General features: G+C 43.3%; 1 protein-coding gene and 1 long non-coding RNA gene across 8 annotated transcripts in view; both read left to right on the forward strand.

The window, feature by feature from the left end:
- The window catches only part of SOX6 (SRY-box transcription factor 6), a 548208-nt gene that overhangs the window by 177388 nt on the left and 346340 nt on the right, over positions 1-24480 (forward strand). Inside the window, exon 1 of one of the 7 annotated variants that reach the window (XM_082269789.1) lies at positions 21596-21712. The exons of the other annotated variants lie outside the window; for them this stretch is intronic. The gene's annotated coding sequence lies outside the window, so the exon portion shown is untranslated. Of the gene's footprint in view, positions 1-21595; positions 21713-24480 lie in introns of those variants that run through there. 7 annotated transcript variants of the gene reach the window in all.
- Positions 1-24480, forward strand: part of LOC309565057 — a 654865-nt gene that overhangs the window by 64867 nt on the left and 565518 nt on the right. The gene's annotated exons all lie outside the window — the stretch shown is intronic.

Here is a 24480-nt window from a genome sequence, read left to right on the forward strand (position 1 = left end):
GATGAGACGCGATGATGTCATTTAGATAGAAAGTGTCAGACGTGGCATTTTCCTCCACTGACCCGAGAGTTACAAATAAAGTGAAATTAATTTATTTTTATTATTATTATGCATGTTTCCTATATTCTTATTAATATTATACGGGATTTATATAGCGCCAACAGATTGTGAAGCGCTGTACAAAATAAGGGGGTCAGTGCGGTTATCGTACATCTCAAGATAGGAAGGTCAGCTGGCTGCATGCTGGTAGATCTCATTCGATTCCGTTCGTTATTGTGATCTTCAGTTGTCTTTGTATAACGTAACTCTATCATAATAATTTCCCTTTGGGATTAATAAAGTATTCTGAATTGTAAATCTGGATCTGAATTTTGACGTGAACTTAATTTTTCTGAATGAAAATTACATTTAATCTTAGAAGTTCATTTCTTCGAGAAAAATGTTCCCATCCGGCTCCTTTGAAATTTCTTGTCTCTATGGTTTAAAATGAAGGTTAGTGTGACCCCAATAGCTGTTAGGAAAATCGAACGAATGTTCCAAAGATGAACATTTTCAAATGACATACTACAGGTGTATGGCCAGTTTTAGGAAGGCCCTGCTCAAATGAGCTTACAACCTAAAAGGGAGGAGCAAGTGATACAAAACGTAATAACTGAGGGGGGATGAGTGGATGGAGAAAATAAAAGTTCAGTTGTTAGAGATGAGATGAGATTTAGGTGGAGGAGGGACAGGCTTCTATGAAGAGATGAGATTTAGGTGGAGGAGGGACAGGCTTCTCTGAAGAGGTGAGACTTGGGTGGAGGAGGGACAGGCTTCTCTGAAGAGGTGAGACTTGGGTGGAGGAGGGACAGGCTTCTCTGAAGAGGTGAGACTTGGGTGGAGGAGGGACAGGCTTACCTGAACAGATGAGTTTTAGGTGAAGAAGGGTAGGCTTCTCTGAAGAGATGAGTTTTAGGTGGAGGAAGGATAGGCTTACTGAAGAGGTGAGATTTAGATGGAGGAGGGACAGGCATCTATGAAGAGGTGAGGTTTAGGTGGAGGTGGGACAGGCTTTCCTGAATAGATGAGCTTTAGGTGGATGAGGGATAGGATTTCCTAAAGAGGTGAGTTTTAGGTGGAGGAGGGACAGGCTTCTCTGAAGAGATGAGTTTAGGGGGAGGAAGGATACGCTTACTTGAAGAGATGATTTTTAGGTGGAGGAGGGATAGGCTTCTCTGAAGAGAGGAGTTTTAGATGGAGAAGAGACGGGCTTCTCTGAAGAGATTGGCTTTAGGTGGAGGAGGGTCAGGCTTTTTCTGAAGAGATGAGATTTAGGTAAGGGAGGGATAGGCTTCTCTGAAGAGATGAGTTTTAGGTGGAGGAGGAATAGGCTTCTCTAAAGAAATTAGATTTAGGTGCAGGAGGGATAGGCTTCTCTGAATTGATGAGCTTTAGGTGGAGCAAGGACAGACTTCTTTGAAGAGATGAGTTTTAGGTGGAGGATGGACAGGCTTCTCTGAAGAGATGAGTTTTAGGTGGAGGAGGGACATGGTTCTATATAGAGATGAATTTTAGGTGGAGAAGGGACAGGGTTCTATGAAGAGATGAATTTTAGGTTGAGGAGGGACAGGCTTCTATGAAGAGATGAATTTTAGGTTGAGGAGGGACAGGCTTCTCTGAAGAGATGAGTTTTAGGTTGAGGAGGGACAGGCTTCTCTGAAGAGATGAGTTTTAGGTGGACAAGGGACAGGCTTCTATGAAGAGATGAGTTTTAGGTTGAGGAGGGACAGGCTTCTCTGAAGAGATGAGTTTTAGGTGGAGAAGGGACAGGCTTCTCTGAAGAGATGAGTTTTAGGTGGAGAAGGGACAGGCTTCTCTGAAGAGATGAGTTTTAGGTGGAGAAGGGACAGGCTTCTCTGAAGAGATGAGTTTTAGGTGTATCTTTATGTCAGGAGAGGATTATCTCTCCGGAGTGCATCACCCGTTAGCTGTAGATGATGGGGAGGGGTGGTACGTCTCAGGACTCGGCCTGGGAAGTGTTGGATGTTTAGGGGCCTTGTAGGAGATCTGAACGCTCAGATGTGCACCCCGGTATATCGTAGCAGCTTTGCGCAGGAAGGACCAGGCATACAACATGTGATAATGGAATGATACATACACTATATTAACAAAAGTATTGGGACGCCGGCCTTTACACACACATTAACTTTAATGGCGTCCCAGTCTCAGTCCATAGGGCTTTTTATTGAGTTTGCTTCACCCTTTGAAGCTATAACAGCTTCAACTCTTCTGGGAAGGCCGTCCACAAGGTTTAGGAGTGTCTATGGGAATGTTTCACCATTCTTCCAGAAGTGCATTTGTGAAGTCAGGCGCTGATGTTGGAGAGAAGGCCTGGCTGCAGTCTCCACTCTAATTCATCCCAAAAGTGTTCTATCGGGTTGAGGTCAGGACTCTTTGCAGGCCAGTCAAGTTCCTACACCCCAAACTTGCTTATCCATGTCTTTTTGGACCTTGCTTTGTGCACTGGTGCGCAGTCATGTTGGAACAGGGAGGGGCCATCCCCAAACTCCTCCCACAAAGTTGGGAGCATGAAATTGTCCAAAATGTCTTGGTATGCTGACGCCTTAAGATTTCCCTTCACTGAAACTAAGGGGCCAAGCCCAACATCTGAGACACAACCCCACCTCCACCAAATGAGTCCCAGTGACCCTCATTTCACCAGGATAGGAAGTATGGTGGTGGTAGTGGAGGGGGGTGATCTCAAACAGCAATAAAAACATGGCAGAGGATTTAACCCTCAGACTCCATCCAAGTAAAAAATAAAAATTTGTTTTGGGTGGAGTCACACTTTTACTGGTCAGTTGAGGCTTCCATTGGGGTCGTCGGCTGTAGAAGGTTTGCAGCAGTGATGTACAGCGGGACATCGAGGAGATGGAATGATGAACTGCCTGAAATTAGCCGGACAGGCTTTATTGAACTGCATAGCGCTCACCTCCCAACATGTTTCAGGCACTAGGGGCACATGGAGCCAGTAAGGTGATGCTCCTTCATCATGTGATAGGCCGGCTGAGGATGGAGATGACACAGGTAGTGCCCACTCATTGGTGGAACCATGAAAGTTATTCTTTCCTTCCTCTGGATCTCTAGTATTAGAAGGAAGATGATGTGACTGAATGTAACATTTCATGGAGCGCAGGCTGCTCCTGCCATGTCCAGGCCGATTATCTGTCCTCAAGCAGATTCCCAACATCTGTTGCATATTGTTCCTCCTGCAGGGGGGAGGGGTGGCAGTGGTGGTACAGTGATCACCGTGAACCCAGCCGCCTCCCCTAACACATCACATTTACCAGAACAGCTCTGCTACTTTCAGATACTCAACTGTCACTACAGGTCCATATAGAATTCAGTGTCGGGTGGAGCACTGCGTCCTATGGGGACATGTCCAAATACTTGTGTCATAGTTTGCTCCAAATATGTGTTAATGTAAAAAAAAGGACTTAGCAAAATGTTCTAAAAAATGACAGCTTCAAATATAGTGACAGTTGAGATGTTCTGAAAAAAGTGGCAGTTGGATGTTGTAACAGTTGACAAAGTTACAAAGTGACAGCTGTCATGTTCTGACATAGTGACAGTTAGCATGTTCTCATGCAGTCACAGTAGGATGTTGTAACACTTCACGTACCGTATTCTGATTTAATGCTAGTTAATGTATTCTGATGCAGTGACAGTTGACATGTTCTGTTGTACAAATGGTGGAGGTGTTCTGACATAGTGAAAAGTTCTGATTCAATAACAGATGACGTGTTCTAATGGAGTGACGGTTGATGTGTTCTGATGTAATGACAGTCAACTGTTCATGACATGGTGACAGTTGAAGTGTTCTAAATTGTTGAAGGTTGGCTTGTTCTGATGTAGAACTAACAGTTGGTGTTTTGAATTATTGACAGTTGACGTTTTAATGTAGTGACAGTTGGCTTTGCTTTACATAGTGATAGTTAAGGTGTCCTGAGTCAATGACAGTTGACGCATCCTAATGTAGTAATGACAGTTGATGTGTTTCTGAATTAATGACAGTTGCATGCTCTGACAAAGTGACAGTTGACATGTTAGCTTACATGTTGTCAGGAGAAGCGGGGCAGCTTCCATCTGAGGCTTCTCACATAGGTAATCCCAGATTGCATGCTCCTTCCTACCTGACTGATGGGCTCTGGATGGGAATATCTCAGCTCTGATGATCTGGAGACATACGGGGCCAGGAACCGCATGGAATTCCACTGTTCCCCCCATCGCTGTACAACCAACATATGTACATACTTCGGTTACCGTGTAACCCTCACACTGCCACATTGCACTGAGCCCTCCCAACCACACACAGGGCAAACACACCTCTACAGCCGGGGACTTTGCGGTAACTCGCAGTTATGTGAGTTAGAACGCTGCGTTGCCATTTATTTTGAATGGGTCTCCAGCACACTCCGACACACATGCTGTGCAACATACCACAACGCATGGTGACGCACTGTCATACGTGGTGTTGTGCGGTGTAAAATAAGTTGCTACATCAGTTTTTTTGGTCCGTTCCTGTGTATTGGTAGCTCTTCCAAAATGAAGGCACTCCTTAACGCAACGCATGTTAACAGCTTACACAGTACACATTAACGCAATGTACAGAAATGGTGAAATGTGAATGAGCCCCAAATGTTGGCTTGATGTCGCATTCTTCTTTTAGAGGAGGGAGGAGGCTTTTTTCAGCCTTCTTCTAAATTGTAGGTGGAGAAATCACAAAGTTCCTTCACAGGTGTTCCTGACCTTTTCCTGACCTCTACTGGACCTCCTCCTGACCTCTTACTGCCCCCTAATCTGCTCCTGACAACTTCCTGACCCCCTCCTGACCTCCTCCTGACCACATACTCACCTCCTCATCACTTCCTGATCACTTGCTCATCTCATCTGACCACTTCCTGACCTGCTCCTGACCTCCTCCTTATCACTTTCTGACCACTTTTTGACCTCTCCCCAACTACTTCCTGACCTCTTCCTAAACACCTCCTGACCACTTCCTGATATCCTCCTCCCCTTCACCTCCTCCTGACCACTTCCTGACCTCTTGCTCACCTCCTCCTGACCACTTTCTGATCTGCTCCTGACCTCCTCCTTAACACTTCCAGACCACTTCTTGACCTCCGCCTGACTACTTCCTGACTTCTTGCTCACCTCCTCCTGACCACTTTCTGATCTGCTCCTGACTTCCTCCTCAACACTTCCAGACCACTTCTTGACCTCCCCCTGACTACTTCCAGACCACTTCCTGACCTCTTCCTAACTTCCTCCTGACAACTTCTTGACATCATCCTGACCTTCCCTTGACCTCCTCCTGACCACTTCCTGACCTCCCCTTGACTTCCCCCTGACCACTTCCTGAATCCTACTTACCTCCTCCTGACCACTTTCTGATCTCCTCCTGAACTCTCCCTGACCACTTGACAGTCCTCCTAACCATCACCTGACCACTTCCTGACCTCTTCCTCAGCTCCTCTGACCACTTTCTGACTTGCTTCTGACCTCCTCATCACTTCTTGACCACTTCATGACCTCCACCTGACTACTTCCTGACCTCCCCCTTACCTCTCCCTGACCACTTCTTGACAATCCTTCTAACCATCTCCTGACCTCCACCTGACCACTTCCTGACCTCTTGCTCATCTCCTCTAAACACTTTCCGACCTCTTACTCATCACTTCTTGACCACTTCATGATCTCCTCCTGATCACTTCCTGACCTCCCCTTGTCCTCCTCCTCATCTCCTTCTAAGCTGCTTTGGCATTCTGATTGACTTGTATGTAGTGAAAATCAGTTCTGATGGGAATGATATTTGGTGTACACCGACACTAATCTAGTCCAGAGATGTTTGGAGGCATGGAACTTTTCTTTTAATCTCAGCAATGCAGACAATACACCCGCACTGGTCCCCCCCCCCCCCTGCACTGGTCCCCCATCCCCAGGCCTGTCTTGTCATGTTGGACAGGTGTTGTAATGTCACTGCATGTGCTGCAGCGCAGTATTAGGAATGCTGTATGTACACAGTGCGGCTCGGAGACTCCCATTTTACGTGTCCCAACAGAATGCAGGACAGAGGACAAGTAATGAAGATAAGGTTCACATCGCCTAGGGGCTGCAACATGTCACATCTCTCCATTGTTTCTTCTGTTGTAATCCACCAGCTGGTGTGGGCGCTGTGCCAGGAGAGGTGCGGGAGGGGAAACAGCGTTGGATGGAGATGGGAAGTAAGGGACAATCTGTCTTCAGAATGAACATTCTAAAGGGCCAATCCACCCAGAAGTGATATTTCAGTGATAGGAGAAGTCACATTTTAAATCTGTCGGGGACTCAAGTGATAAAATATCCCCCCCAATCCAGGGTTTCAGGGCGTTCCCACCCACATCAGGGTCCCGCCAACCGCTTATTACTGTATACATTACCTATGAATCCAGCAGGAATGGTGGGAACTAGGGATCGATCGATTATCGGCAAAGCCGATATATCAAGGGCTGATCTGCACTTTCCCCAATATATTGGAATCGGCCCCTGAGGTTACCGATATTGCCAAAATTTCGGGAAAATTATTGTACCGGAGTGATCCCTGCAGCTGGAGGCATCACCCGCTACTGGCGTCCATAGCCGACGGTCGGCTGTTTTATAATGACAACCGATGTGGCTGAGAAGCGCTCGGCTGTCATTACAAGGAGCGGGAGGGGACGTCCCTCCCCCCTCCCGCCGCCTTCCACCAGTGGGACGGGAGACCCGGGCATCCTACCTGCACGGCCGCCGAAGGGAAGACCGGATCAATGCCGCATTCGGCTCTGATCGGGTCTCCATGTAAAAAACCCGGAAGTGATGTCATGACCTCACTTCCGGGTACTCGGCGGCAAATTCAACAAAATGTGAGCATTCAAAACAGCCAAACTTGGCGTTTTGAATGCTTTTAAGTGCAGAGGAGGGGTTTGGGGTCTTTTAGACCCCCAGATCCCTCCACCAGAGTACCCGTGAAAAAAAAAAAATTTTTTAAATGTCCAAAAATATTGGCCAATACCGATATGCGATGACCAAAATATCGGTATCGGTATCAGCACTAAAAAAACGATATCGGTCTATCCCTAGTGGGAACCCCTCATAACGACCCCAGCAATGTCGGTTATCACCATTGGGCAAAATCTGATTGGCTGATGAGCATCTTATGGTCTATGGCTACCTTACATGTTTACAAATACAGTGTCTGCAGCTGCTGCACAACCTCTTTGCTCATTATAACACTGAGTCGGCCTCTAAATGGAACCTGTCAGGAGATTACTGACCTGAAATAAGCATGCAGCCAGTGAATCTAGAGGAAAGTAGCAGATGTCTATGTATTTGGGGTCGGAGAAAAATAAATCATTGCGGCCAAAGGCAGCCAGGTAAAAGGCATTTTCAGACAGGGGTCAGCTCTGGCAAATATTCCTTAATGGCAGATTTATGTGAAGAGATTCTGCAGCAGCTGTGCCGGGGCTGGCAGGGATGTGGCCTATCGGGAGATGCGTGTGCTTTATTTTGTAGCCATGTTGTTGGTGACAGGAATAGCGTGGAACACTGGAGCCCCGTCACCCGATCCCAGCACCTCCATCGGACAATATTGGTGTCACCGTGTGCGGCAGCGGGCTGGGCGGAATGTTTGGCTCAGGAATTGTTCTGCCGATAATCTTACATCACGCACCTCCGTCCCTGCATTGCCGTCCCATGACTGAGACGCATAGGGGGATCGCATTTCCATAGAGACGTGGCCTGAGCCATTTATGGGTGGAACAATGCCGGGCTGTTTACCCATCTTCCTATGGAGAGGCCACTTATGGGCCGCAGGCCCGCTCCCCATCCTTACCCAGTTCAGCCCCCCTATAGAGCAATTGTCACATCCCTGCAATTGGCCTGTTTATTGGGCGATAACATTGTCATAACCTCAGATAACAGAATAATACAATTTGTTGCTTGTTCAACTTCTGTTTTTTTTTTTTTGGCATTGTTTTGCAAAAATATTATATTATTATTTTTTGCTACACATGATTTGTCCCATTTAAAATGACACTAAAATCCTGATTCTGGTACAAAGCATTGCAAAGTTATTTATAGATCAGCAGGAAAATCATGGGGGAAAGAAGTAGTTAATGAATTCTGATTGGGGTAAACTTAAGGTTAAAGCAGAACTAAATCCGTCAATTTAATGGTTTCCAAAAACATATAAATTCCCGGGATGCCAGGAATGCTAACTGTCACATTGGTTGGGCTCTCAAACAATCCAATGGTGTCATAACTGATCACATGTGCATTATCATGGCAACTACAGATCAAACAGAGGCCAAGATGGCGGCTTCTTTGGCTGCAGAGGATAGGAGGGTTTAGTTCCACTTTAATAAAGGTTTATTTTATTAAAAGAACCATTTTAAATGTCAGATTGCTTCAATTGATTTATGTAGATTGATCATTCCTCTGACCTGCAAATGAATGAAACAGACTACATATAAAAGTAATAATGTTACTTTGTATCTCTCTATCTCCCCTCTGATCAATGTTTATAAACAATGTTACTTTGTATCTCTCTATCTCCTGTCTGTTCAATGTTTATAAACAATGTTACTTTGTATCTTTCTATCTCCCATTTGATCAATGTTTATAAACAATGTTACTTTGTATCTTTCTATCTCCCATTTGATCAATGTTTATAAACAATGTTACTTTGTATCTCTATCTCCCGTCTGATTAATGTTTATAAACAATGTTATTTTGGGGTTGGCTTACTAAAGGCAAATCCACTGTGCAGTACAAGTGCACTTGGGAAATGAAGTTGCTGTAGATCTGAGGGGAAGATCCAAAATGAAGGGAAGCTCTGTTGTTTTCTATCATCCAATCATGTGCAAGAAAAAATGCTGTTTTTTCTTTTCCTTGCATGTTCACCTCAGATCTACAATGACTGCACTTCTAAGTGCACTTGTAGTGCACAGTGGATTTGCCTTTAGTAAATAAACCCCACTGTATCTCTCTATCTCCTGTCTGATCAATGTTTATAAACAATGTTACTTTGTATCTCTCTATCTCCTGTCTGATCAATGTTTATAAACAATGTTACTTTGTATCTCTCTATCTCCCGTCTGATCAATGTTTATAAACAATGTTACTTTGTATCTCTCTATCTCCTGTCTGATCAATGTTTATAAACAATGTTACTTTGTATCTCTCTATCTCCTGTCTGATCAATGTTTATAAACAATGTTACTTTGTATCTCTCTATCTCCCATCTGATCAATGTTTATAAACAATGTTACTTTGTATCTCTCAATCTCCCACCTGATCAATGTTTATAAACAATGTTACTTTGTATCTCTCTATCTCCCATCTGATCAATGTTTATAAACAATGTTTCTTTGTATTGCAATGCTTTGTACAGCACACAGCACGGAGTACATGAGAGCTGGGGCTGCATTCTCCAATCTCTCTGCCTCCTGCTCAGCTCAGAGTAATAGAGAGGAGGGGAATGGTTACCCTGCAGTCTCTGCTCGTGTAGTGTAATCACTGCATGGGCAGAGAAAGGGATGTGAGCCGTCTGCTGACATTTCACATCTCCTACAACAAGGTCACACCTGGTGGGAATCTGCGGCAGTTTTCTATATGAAAAACTGCCACAATATATTTTTTAATTAGAGGCAGACCTGCAATAGTTTCTGTTTCATGCGGAGGTTATCCCTAATCTGGGCTGTCTGAGCAGTGGTTGGCCATGTTGGGGGTTGTAGTGTTCTATGTATAGAGTGTGATAGAATTGTACTATGATCATGTCCAGTGTTGGGCCATGTTGGGGGTGTAGTGTTCTATGTATTGAGTGTAATATAATTGTATTATGATGGTGCCCAGTGGGGGGCCATGTTTGATTTTCAAAAGAATTGCTCTCTAAACATATATTTCTACCTACATATATTTCAATCTGGCTTCAACAGTCAAAATGTTAGCGAAACCCATGAGTTGTGGGGTTTCCCCTACACTGGTGCCCAGTGATGGGTCATGTTGGGAGGTGTAGTGTTCTATGTATAAAGTAATAGAATTGTATGATGATGGTGTCCAGTGGTGGGTCATATTGGGGGGTTGTAGTGTTCTATGTATAGAGTGTAAAAGAATTGTATTATAATCATGTCCAGTGGTGGATCATGTTGGGGGTTGTAGTGTTCTATGTATAGAGTGTAATAGTACTGTATTATGATGGTGTCCAGTGGTGGGTCATGTTGGGAGGTGTAGTGTTCTATGTATAAAGTCATAAAATTGTATGATGATGGTGTCCAGTGGTGGGTCATTTTGGGGGTTGTGATTTCTATATATAGAGTGTAATAGAATTGTAATATGATGGTGTCCAGCAGTGAGCCATGTTGGAGGTTGTAGTGTTCTATGTAAAAAGTAATAGAATTGTATTATGATGGTGTCCAGTGGTGGGTCATGTTGGGGGTTGTGATTTCTATATATAGAGTGTAATAGAATTGTAATATGATGGTGTCCAGCAGTGAGCCATGTTGGGGGTTGTAGTGTTCTATGTATAAAGTGTAATAGAATTGTATGATGATGGTGTCCAGTGGTGGGTCATGTTGGGGGGTGTAGTGTTCTATGTATAGAGTGTAATAGTACTGTATTATGATGGTGCCCAGTGGTGGGCCATGTTGGGGGTTGTGATTTCTATATATAGAGTGTAATAGAATTGTAATATGATGGTGTCCAGCGGTGGGCCATATTGGGAGGTGTAGTGTTCTATGTATAAAGTGTAATAGAATTGTATGATGATGGTGTCCAGTGGTGGGCCAAGTTGAGGGTTGTAGTGTTCTATATATAGAGTGTAATAGAATTGTATGATAACGGTGTCCAGTGGTGGGTCATGTTGAGGGTTGTAGTGTTCTATATATAGAGTGTGACAGAATTGTAATATGATGGTGTCCAGTGGTGGGTCATGTTGGGGGTTGTAGTGTTCTATGTATAAAGTAATAGAATTGTAATATGATGGTGTCCAGCAGTGAGCCATGTTGGGGGTGTAGTTTTCTATGTATAAAGTAATAGAATTGTATGATGATGGTGTCCAGCGGTGGGTCATGTTGGGGGTTGTAGTGTTCTATGTATAAAGAGTAAAAGAATCGTATTATGATGGTGTCCAGTGGTGGGCCATGTTGAGGGTTGTAGTGTTCTATGTATAGAGTGTAATAGAATTGTATGATGATGGTGTCCAGTGTTGGGTCACGTTGGGGGTTGTAGTGTTCTATGTATAGAGTGTAATAGAATTGTATGATGATGGTGTCCAGTGTTGGGTCACGTTGGGGGTTGTAGTGTTCTATGTATGAAGTGTGATAGAATTGTATCAGGTTATGACCAGTGATCAGGTTGTACTCGTATTGCGGTGGTCAATGGGTTCTGTTTCTTTTTTTTTTTTTTTGAATTGTTTCCATTTAGGGTTACTTTTTCTCGCAGTTTATTCTCGTATGTCGTCTTGGCTCATCATTGTCGCTATAAATCCCACATCCACTTGTGCTGAAGATGTCTCAACAAACCTGTCAGCGGAACTTCTATTGTAACTGGCGTAGTTCCCAGCGTCTGTAGTGCAGTGCATGCTGGGTGATCTCCAACACTTTAGCAGCACGACAGGCAAGAATTTCATGTTGGTTGGTAGATGTACCCCTCCCCCTCCCCATGCCCACCAAAAATAGCCCTAATGCTGCATTGATGTGGCGTTTGGGAGAAAGCTTTGAAGGAAGAGTGCGTGTCATTGTGTCTCTGCACTCACCTTACACTGGAATACGAAGCTGTATTCACTGATGACATCACAGTGGATTCGTTTGAGCCAGTGATGTCATTGCTTTGCATGTAACAATGTAATCATTCTCCGGGATAAACAGTTCTTATATCTTCCTAGATTTATTGTTTTTTAATCTTTTGGAGCCTTTCTCAGATCTTTCCATTGATCACTCACGAAACAACTAACATTGGTGCATGCTCATCCCAGCTCTTAACCCATTCCGCTCCATTCTTATTGGGAACACTTCCATTGCATCTCAGTTTAGCTCATCACTGCCGCCCTGTTGGCGACTCACCGCCTGCCGGATACAAATCCTTTCTCCTGGTATATAGACCCCCGCAGTCTTCTGTCTTCTTATATCTGCTCTCCAGGTATTACCCCCTTCAGAGTCCATCCTCCATGTGCATACTTCCCGCCATTGCTCACACCTAGTGCCAGGACAAGGTTATCTAGCACTCAGGGTAAAGATACCAAACAGCGCCCCCCTCTCCCCAAAATGTATGAGCATTGTGTGTCTGCAAAAAAACCCTCCCTCCCCTCCAAAAAAAGGTGAGCACTAACCCTTATGCATAAATTCTCACCCCAAAAAATTCCCCCTCTTCCAGTACCCTGCCAGCTTGTAGGTAGGAACTCTCTCTGCAGTGCCCCCCCCCCCCCCCACAGCTCTACAGTGCCCAGGGCAGCCGCCTCTCCTGCCCTCCCCTTGTCCCGGCGCTGCTCACACCTGCCGGACTTCTCTTGTGCTCTTTTCTTTCTCTGGAACTCTCAGACGCTTATCAACCCTCACACGCCAATCCCACCTCTTCAGAAAGATTTGCCATTTTTACAAGACCATTTAATTTTAGATTGCAAGCTTCTCTGGCCAGAATGTAGTGGTATCGCCCTGCCTCTGGGAAATCAGAATTCGAGAGCTGTTGGTGCTGAATGTACGAATCATTGACAAGTTCTTTATTCTATTCTATGGATTTGTACAGCGCGGCGTGGAATCGTCTTCCTCCCGGGTTCAGGAAAATCTTTCCATTCCAGGCTGCAGATTCATTCTCGATTCGCTGATGATCTGTGAGCGATTGTTCTATCATTGCTGAATCCCGACTCCAACACTAAGAATTCAGCTTTACAATCCCGACTCCAACACTAAGAAATCAGCTTTACAATCCCGACTCCAACACTAAGAATTCAGCTTTACAATCCCGACTCCAACACTAAGAAATCAGCTTTACAATCCCGACTCCAAGACTAAGAATTCAGCTTTACAATCCCGACTCCAACACTAAGAATTCAGCTTTACAATCCCGACTCCAACACTAAGAATTCAGCTTTACAATCCCGACTCCAACACTAAGAAATCGGCTTTACAATCCTGACTCCAACACTAAGAAATCAGCTTTACAATCCCGACTCCAACACTAAGAAATCGGCTTTACAATCCCGACTCCAAGACTGATAATTTAGCTTTACAATCCCGACTCCAACACTAAGAAATCAGCTTTACAATCCCGACTCCAACACTAAGAATTCAGCTTTACACTCCCAACTCCAACACTAAGAATTCAGCTTTACAATCCCGACTCCAACACTAAGAAATCAGCATTACAATCCCGACTCCAACACTAAGAATTCAGCTTTACAATCCCGACTCCAACACTAAGAATTCAGCTTTACACTCCCAACTCCAACACTAAGAAATCAGTTTACAATCCCAACTCCAACACTAAGAATTCAGCTTTACAATCCCGACTCCAACACTAAGAAATCAGCTTTACACTCCCAACTCCAACACTAAGAAATCAGCTTTACAATCCCGACTCCAACACTAAGAATTCAGCTTTATAATCCCGACTCCAAGACTAAGAAATCAGCTTTACAATCCCGACTCCAACACTAAGAATTCAGCTTTACAATCCCAACTCCAACACTAAGAATTCAGCTTTACAATCCCGACTCCAACACTAAGAAATCAGCTTTACAATCCCGACTCCAACACTAAGAAATCAGCTTTACAATCCCGACTCCAAGACTAAGAATTCAGCTTTACAATCCCGACTCCAACACTAAGAAATCAGTTTACAATCCCAACTCCAACACTAAGAAATCAGCTTTACAATCCCGACTCCAACACTAAGAATTCAGCTTTACAATCCCGACTCCAACACTAAGAAATCAGCTTTACAATCCCGACTCCAACACTAAGAAATCAGCTTTACAATCCCGACTCCAACACTAAGAATTCAGCTTTACAATCCCGACTCCAACACTAAGAAATCAGCTTCACAATCCCGACTCCAACACTAAGAAATCAGCTTTACAATCCCGACTCCAACACTAAGAAATCAGCTTACAATCCCAACTCCAACACTAAGAAATCAGCTTTACAATCCCGACTCCAACACTAAGAATTCAGCTTTACAATCCCGACTCCAACACTAAGAAATCAGCTTTACAATCCCGACTCCAACACTAAGAAATCAGCTTTACAATCCCGACTCCAACACTAAGAAATCAGCTTTACAATCCCGACTCCAACACTAAGAAATCAGCTTTACAATCCCGACTCCAACACTAAGAAATTCGCTTTACAATCCTGACTCCAACACTAAGAAATCAGCTTTACAATCCCGACTCCAACACTAAGAAATCAGCTTTACAATCCTGACTCCAACACTAAGAAATCAGCTTTACAATCCCGACTCCAACACTAAGAAATCAGCTTTACAATCCCGACTCCAACACTAAGAAATCAGCTTTACACTCCCGACTCCAACACTAAGAAATCAGCTTTACACTCCCAGCTCCAACACTAAGAAATCAGCTTTACAATCCCGACTCCAACACTAAGAATTCAGCTTTACAATCCCGACTCCAACACTAAGAATTCAGCTTTACAATCCCGACTCCAACACTAAGAATTCAGCTTTACAATCCCGACTCCAACACTAAGAAATCAGCTTACAATCCCAACTCCAACACTAAGAAATCAGCTTTACAATCCCGACTCCAACACTAAGAAATCAGCTTACAATCCCAACTCCAACACTAAGAAATCAGCTTTACAATCCCGACTCCAACACTAAGAAATCAGCTTTACAATCCCGACTCCAACACTAAGAAATCAGCTTTACAATCCCGACTCCAACACTAAGAAATCAGCTTTACAATCCCGACTCCAACACTAAGAAATCAGCTTTACAATCCCGACTCCAAGACTAAGAATTCAGCTTTACAATCCCGACTCCAACACTAAGAAATCAGTTTACAATCCCAACTCCAACACTAAGAAATCAGCTTTACAATCCCGACTCCAACACTAAGAATTCAGCTTTACAATCCCGACTCCAACACTAAGAAATCAGCTTTACAATCCCGACTCCAACACTAAGAAATCAGCTTTACAATCCCGACTCCAACACTAAGAATTCAGCTTTACAATCCCGACTCCAACACTAAGAAATCAGCTTCACAATCCCGACTCCAACACTAAGAAATCAGCTTTACAATCCCGACTCCAACACTAAGAAATCAGCTTACAATCCCAACTCCAACACTAAGAAATCAGCTTTACAATCCCGACTCCAACACTAAGAATTCAGCTTTACAATCCCGACTCCAACACTAAGAAATCAGCTTTACAATCCCGACTCCAACACTAAGAAATCAGCTTTACAATCCCGACTCCAACACTAAGAAATCAGCTTTACAATCCCGACTCCAACACTAAGAAATCAGCTTTACAATCCCGACTCCAACACTAAGAAATTAGCTTTACAATCCTGACTCCAACACTAAGAAATCAGCTTTACAATCCCGACTCCAACACTAAGAAATCAGCTTTACAATCCTGACTCCAACACTAAGAAATCAGCTTTACAATCCCGACTCCAACACTAAGAAATCAGCTTTACACTCCCGACTCCAACACTAAGAAATCAGCTTTACACTCCCAGCTCCAACACTAAGAAATCAGCTTTACAATCCCGACTCCAACACTAAGAATTCAGCTTTACAATCCCGACTCCAACACTAAGAATTCAGCTTTACAATCCCGACTCCAACACTAAGAAATCAGCTTACAATCCCAACTCCAACACTAAGAAATCAGCTTTACAATCCCGACTCCAACACTAAGAAATCAGCTTACAATCCCAACTCCAACACTAAGAAATCAGCTTTACAATCCCGACTCCAACACTAAGAAATCAGCTTTACAATCCTGACTCGTACTTTAGCAGCATTCACCAAATACTCATCCTGAAGATCGCATCCCCTGCCAGAAAGGTAATTGTTGTCGACCCCCCCCAGTCTTGTATCCTCCCCCCTCAGTCTTGTATCCTCCCCCTCAGTCTTGTATCCTCCCCCTCAGTCTTGCGCAGATACAAATAGTATCACATTGTATCCTTTCATACATCATTAAATGTATCTTTTTATATCCTCCCATCAGTCTTGCACAATTGTATTGGCTCCTCTCCTAGAATGAAGCAGCTTCCTCTGATTTCACTGCACACTTTGAGCGTTTCACAATGTGCATTAGAAGCTGCAGCTAGTCAGATAGAGCCCCACCTCATTAGCTGGCTGGAGGGCGTCCAGCATCATCTAGCACTTTCCTCCCCAGCCTGACTGTCCCTGGCCCTCCCCTTTCATTCATTGAATCAGTTCATTCAATCATGGAGGCTCAGCATCACATGTGGGTGTTACTTAGGGTGGCCTGCATGCAAATACAGCCTTCTTAAGAACACCTACTACTGGACTGACAGCCACCCATCAAGGCACTTTACTGTTTGCGTCGCCCCTCCCACTTCCTGCATCAGAACTGAGGGCTCTTAAGAGGAGTACTAAGACCGGGTGCTGAGATGTTTTCAGAAAGTTATGTACAGCCCCTGCCAGCCCCTTCCTCCAGCCTTGATTTGCCTGCATTGCATATAGAAGCACAGAGATCCAGTGATGACTTTGCTGGATGTAAAATAAGGCGTGTCATGAAAATGGAAAGGTTTTTTCCCTAAAATCATGGAATTTTTAAAATTCTGCTTATCTGCTAAGAAACCCCTAACAAGCAACCATCGCTTGTTCCTCTTGTCCTGAGAGATGTAAAAGGATAAAATAGAAAACCTGCTTTTAGTGGGATGACATACAGTGTATATACACTCACACATTCTATATATACACATACGCACACACTATACTATACAGTATCTCACAAAAGTAAGTACACCCCTCCCATTCTATCTTTTCATGTGACAACACTGAAGAAATGAGACTTTGCTACAATGTAAAGTAGTGAGTGTACAGCTTGTATAACAGTGTAAATTTACTGTCCCCTCAAAATAACTCAACACACAGCCATTAATGTCTAAACCGCTGGCAACAAAAGTCAGTACACCCCTAAGTGAAAATGTCCAAATTGGGCCCAATTAGCCATTTTCCCTCCCCGGTGTCATGTGACTCGTTAGTGTTACAAGGTCTCAGGTGTGAATGGGGAGCAGGTGTGGTAAATTTGGTGTTATCGCTCTCACTCTCCCATACTGGTCACTGATAGTTCATCATGGCACCTCATGGCAAAGAACTCTCTGAAGATCTGAAAAAAAGAATTGTTGCTCTACATAAAGATGGCCTAGGCTATAAGAAGATTGCCAAGACCCCGAAACTGAGCTGCAGCACGGTGGTCAAGACCATACAGTGGTTTAACAGGACAGGTTCCACTCAGAACAGGCCTCACCATGGTCGTCAAACGAAGTTGAGGGGTGTACTTACTTTTGTGAGATACTGTAAATACACACATATACTATATACACTATATGCACACACACACACTATATATAAATATTTATATACACACAAATACTATATATACACACACACACTATATATACACACACACTATACATACACACACTATACATACACATTATACATACACACACTATACACACACACTATACACACACACTATACACACACACACTATACACACACTATATACACACACACACACTATACATTCACACACTATACATACGCACACTATACATACACACACACACACTATATACACACACACTATACACACACGCACACTATACACACACGCACACTATACACACACACACACACTATACATACACACACTATACATACAAACACTATACACACAAGCACACTATACACACACACTATACATACACACACTATACACACACACTATACATATACACACACACACACTATACACACACACACACACACACTATACATACACACACTATACATACAAACACTATACACACACACACTATACACACACACTATACATACAAACACTATACACACTCGCACACTATACATACACACTATACACACACATACACACACACACACACACTATACACACATACACACACACACATACACACTATACACACACATACACACTATACACACACACAACACACTATACACACACACACACATACACACTATACACACACACACACACACTATACACACACACAACACACTATACACACACACAAACACACATACACACTATACACACACATACACACTATACACACACACACACATACACACACACACACACACACACACTATACACACACTATACACACACACACATACACACTATACACACACACACACACACACATACACACACACACACATACACACTATACACACACATACACACTATACACACATACACACTATACACACACACACACACACACATACACAAACACACATACACACTATACACACACACACATACACACTTATACACACACACACAGACACACATACACACACACTATACACACACATACACACTATATACACACACACACACACTATACACACACACAGACACACTAAACACACACTATACACACACACTATACACACACACTATACACACACACTATACACACACACTATACACACACACTATACACACACATACACACTATATACACACACACATACACACTATACACACACTATACACACACTATACACACACACACAGACACACTAAACACACACTATACACACATACACAGACACACTATACACACACTATACACACATACACACACACTATACACACATATACACACTATATACACACACTATACACACACTATACACACACACATACACACTATACACACACACACAGACACACTATACACACACATACACACTATATACACATACGGCTATTTTGTGACACATGACTGGAAACATCAATGTCACGGAGCTCCGGCTTTCCCTGGTTAAGTTTTCTGCCAAAAGAAAAATATAATTTACTGTTTTACATAATGTGCATGGCTGCGGAGTGATGCGTTGTGTCAGGCTGAGTTATGTTCCTGTGACTTCATAGTCGCAGATTATTTATTACAGAACGAGGTCTGAAAGAAATATTTGTCCAAATTCTGCCGCCAGGACTCTGAAACTACATCCAGGTCTGCAGAGGTAGAATACGAAGGAGGGGGCTTATTTTACAAGGCAAATATTGCAATGTGCGCCAATCCAGAGCAACAAATCAGAGGCAAAAATTTTAAAAAGTAGGGATTTGGATACAATAGAAGGACAGGAGGGAGGATTGGGGTATAATAGAGGGACAGAGGAAGAATTAGAGTATAATAGAAGCACAGGGGGGCTATTGGGGTATAATAGAGAGACAGAGGGGGGATTGGGGTTTAATAGGGGGGTAGAGGAGAGATTGGGGTATAATAGAGGGACAGATGGAGAATTGGGGTATAATAGAGGGAGAGAGGGAGAATTGGGGTATAATAGAGGAACAGAGGAGGAATTGGAGTATAATAGAAGCACAGAGGGGCTATTGGGGTATAATAGAGAGACAGAGGGAGAATTGGGGTATAATAGAGGGACAGAGGGAGAATTGGGGTATAATAGAGGGAGAGAGGGAGAATTGGGGTATAATAGAGGAACAGAGGAGGAATTGGAGTATAATAGAAGCACAGAGGGGCTATTGGGGTATAATAGAGGGACAGAGGGGGGATTGGGGTATAATAGAGGGACAGAGGGGCTATTGGGGTATACTAGAGGGACAGAGGAGGGATTAGGGTATAGTGTAGGAACAGAAGGTGTATTGGGGTATCTTGGAAGGACAGATGATTATGGAGGTATAATAGAGGGACAGAGGGGCTATTGGGGTATAATAGAGAGACAGAGGGAGGATTGGGGTATAATAGAGAGACAGAGGGAGGATTGGGGTATAATAGATGGACAGAGGGAGGATTGGGGCATAATAGAGGGACAGAGGGAGGATTGGGGTATAATAGAGGGACAGAGGGGGGATTGGAGTATAATAGAGGGACAGAGGGGTTATTGGGGTATACTAGAGGGACAGAGGAGGGATTAGGGTATAGTGTAGGAACAGAAGGTGTATTGGGGTATCTTGGAAGGACAGATGATTATGGAGGTATAATAGAGGGATAGAGGAAGGATTGGAGTACAATGGAGGAATAAAGGGCTGGGGTACAATGGAGGGACAGAGGGGGATTGGGGTATAATAGAGGGACAGAGGGAGGATTGGGGTATAATAGAGGGACAGAGGGAGGATTGGGGTATAATAGATGGACAGAGGGAGGATTGGGGTATAATAGAGGGACAGAGGGAGGATTGGGGCATAATAGAGGGACAGAGGGAGGATTGGGGTATAATAGAGGGACAGAGGGGGGATTGGAGTATAATAGAGGGACAGAGGAGGGATTAGGGTATAGTGTAGGAACAGAAGGTGTATTGGGGTATCTTGGAAGGACAGATGATTATGGAGGTATAATAGAGGGATAGAGGAAGGATTGGAGTACAATGGAGGAATAAAGGGCTGGGGTACAATGGAGGGACAGAGGGGGATTGGGGTATAATAGAGGGACAGAGGGAGGAATGGAGTATAAGAGAAGCACAGAGGGGTATTGGGGCAAAATAGAGGGACAGAGGGAGGATTGGGGTATAATAGAGGGACAGAGGGAGGATTGGGGTATAATAGAGGGACAGAGGGAGGATTGGGGTATAATAGAGGGACAGAGGGAGGATTGGGGCATAATAGAGGGACAGAGGGAGGAATGGAGTATAATAGAAGCACAGAGGGGTATCGGGGTATAATAGAGGGACAGAGGGAGGATTGGGGTATAATAGAGGGACAGAGGGAGGAATGGAGTATAATAGAAGCACAGAGGGGTATCGGGGTATAATAGAGGGACAGAGGGAGGATTGGGGTATAATAGAGGGACAGAGGGGGGATTGGAGTATACTAGAGGGACAGAGGAGGGATTAGGGTACAGTGTAGGAACAGAAGGTGTATTGGGGTATCTTGGAAGAACAGATGATTATGGGGGTATAATAGAGGGATAGAGGAAGGATTGGAGTACAATGGAGGAATAAAGGGCTGGGGTACAATGGAGGGACAGAGGGGGATTGGGGTACAATGGAGATATAGTAAGAATAGAGGTAGTTGTGGAAGGTCAGGGGTTTGGGGGGGATGGAAGGATGGATGGTTTTGGGGTATATGGAGGGGTTTGGAGGGACAGGATTATCCTGTGAAATTAAGGGAGTGGGGGAGGGGGGGAGCTATGGAAGTTTTGCATGTGATAAGACATCAGCGTATGTTAAGCATTGTACAATCTCCACCTTTTTATGTTGCTTTTTATTTTATTTCTCTGATATTAGATCTGAGTACATGTGAGGGTTCGGATAACACTTCTCAGTAAAATAGTGTTCCTCGAATTCCCCGCATGGCTGGATAAGATTACAAGGCCCGGTGACATCACACAATTTCTGACTTTGTGATATCGAACTCCATTTATTAATGTCATTCTTCTGTCGCTGATATCGTTTGTTATGAAGATGAGTTGGGTAATGTGCCGAGTGTTTCTTCTTTTATGACTTTCTTACCATTTCCATGTGTGAAGAACATTTGTTTCCTTACATTTATTTGTAACATTGGAACCTTTCTGGGTATTGCTATGAATGGGATGTTTTATAGACTTTGTACTTCTTTATTTTCCTTCAAATGAAGAAATGAATTGTGGGGAATGAGGATCATATATTCCAGAAATGAGCAGCACAATCCGTCTCTGAGCGCGCTGACGCCTCACGCGGGGTGAATATAATGGGAATCCATCAGTTGGGATGAATTTGTAGCAGTTTTTAATTTTTGAATCTGGAAACTCCAAGATTTTGTATTTATTTGCCAAATCCCTCAATATTATACAGCTGTGATATAGAAAACCTTAGCAGAGAATCTTTCTTATGGTGCTAATAATACTGAAACTAAGGACACCCTAAACAGATGTTCTAACACACGTCTATATAACAAGATCCAATTCTAGAAATGTATGTGCATAGCAATTTACCTAAAGTGCAAAAACATCAAATGGAAATATAAGAAATAAATATGATAAAAAAGTCTTTGTGTTACACCAACAATGTGCTTCACACCCCTCCCCCCATTAGTAAAAGTGCATCTTAGAAATCTCATGTTTCTCTTGGTGCGTCTTCTATTGATATAAGTGGGTTGTAGATCCCTTTCCCATGTTTTGGTGCGTCTTCCATTGATATAATTGGGTTGTTGATCTTTTGCCCACGTCTTGGTGCGTCTTCCATTGATATAACTGGGTTGTTGATCTATTTCCTGCGTCTTGGTACGTCTTCCATTGATATAACTGGGTTGTTGATCTTTTGCCCACGTCTTGGTGCGTCTTCCATTGATATAACTGGGTTGTTGATCTATTTCCTGCGTCTTGGTGCGTCTTCCATTGATATAATTGGGTTGTTGATCTATTTCCTGCGTCTTGGTGCGTCTTCCATTGATATAATTGGGTTGTTGATCTATTTCCTGCGTCTTGGTACGTCTTCCATTGATATAATTGGGTTGTTCATCTACTTCCTGCGTCTTGGTACGTCTTCCATTGATAAAACTAAGTTGTTGATCTTTTTCCTGCGTCTTGGTGCGTCTTCCATTGATATAACTGGGTTGTTGATCTTTTTCCTGTGTCTTGGTGCATCTTCCATTGATATAATTGGGTTGTTGATCTATTTCCTGCATCTTGGTGCGTCTTCCATTGATATAATTGGGTTGTTGATCTATTTCCTGCATCTTGGTGCGTCTTCCATTGATAAAACTAAGTTGTTGATCTACTTCCTGCGTCTTGGTGCGTCTTCCATTGATATAATTGGGTTGTTGATCTTTTTCCCATGTCTTGGTACGTCTTCCATTGATATAACTGGGTTGTTGATCTTTTTCCCACGTCTTGGTACGTCTTCCATTGATATAATTGGGTTGTTGATCTATTTCCTGCGTCTTGGTACGTCTTCCATTGATATAATTGGGTTGTTGATCTATTTCCTGCGTCTTGGTGCGTCTTCCATTGATATAATTGGGTTGTTGATCTTTTTCCCGCGTCTTGGTGCGTCTTCCATTGATATAACTGGGTTGTTGATCTATTTCCTGCGTCTTGGTGCGTCTTCCATTGATATAACTGGGTTGTTGATCTTTTTCCTGCATCTTGGTGCGTCTTCCTTTTTATATAAAACTGGGTTGTTGATCTATTTCCTGCGTCTTGGTGCGTCTTCCATTGATATAATTGGGTTGTTGATCTTTTTCCTGTGTCTTGGTGCGTCTTTCAGTGATATAACTGGGTTGTTGATCTATTTCCTGCGTCTTGGTGCGTCTTCCATTGATATAACTGGGTTGTTGATCTTTTCCCCCGCGCCTTGGTGCGTCTTCCAGTGGTATAATTGGGTTGTTGATCTTTTTCCCGCGTCTTGGTGCGTCTTCCATTGATATAATTGGGTTGTTGATCTTTTTCCCGCGTCTTGGTGCGTCTTCCATTGATATAATTGGGTTGTTGATCTTTTTCCCGCGTCTTGGTGCGTCTTCCATTGGTATAATTGGGTTGTTGATCTTTTTCCTGCGTCTTGGTGCGTCTTCCATTGATATGATTGGGTTGTTGATCTTTTTCCCGCGTCTTGGTGCGTCTTCCATTGATATAATTGGGTTGTTGATCTTTTTCCTGCGTCTTGGTGCGTCTTCCAGTGATATTTGGCTTCATGCACAATGGACATTTTTACAGCTGCTCCTTGGGGCGTCTGACGGTTTTTTTTTTCTCCTGCCTCTAAACTCCCGACATGTTAGCCTATGGAGTTGATTTACTAAAGGCAAATACACTATGCACTCTTCAAAGTGCAGTTGCTTTACATATTTGTAAATGAGGGGGAGCTCTGCTGACTTCCATCATCCAATCATTTGCAAGCATGTCATTTTGTTTTTTTTTCCCTTGCACGTGATTCTTTGCAAAGTGAATCTTTACCTCATTTATTAAGCTCTGGCGCAATTGCACCTGCAGAGTGCACAGTCTATTTGCCTTTAGTAAACCAATCCCAAGGGCTCTTAGCTGCATTTAGTGGGCGGAGAGTTTAGAGACAGGAAAAAAACCCACTGCCATTGTGTCCAGGAGCAGCAGAGAAAATGCTTAACGCTGCTAAATGCGTTTTAATGTTTATAAACGCTGGGTGTGTTTAGCACTTCAGCGTTTATTATTATTTCAATAGCCAGAAAAAATAAAAATTCTGGCCAAAGAAATAAATACTCAGATGCTGCTAAACTGCTTAAATAGTTTGAA

This window comes from Pelophylax lessonae, assembly GCF_965119305.1.
Source record: "Pelophylax lessonae genome assembly, chromosome: 10".
Lineage (NCBI taxonomy): Eukaryota > Metazoa > Chordata > Amphibia > Anura > Ranidae > Pelophylax > Pelophylax lessonae.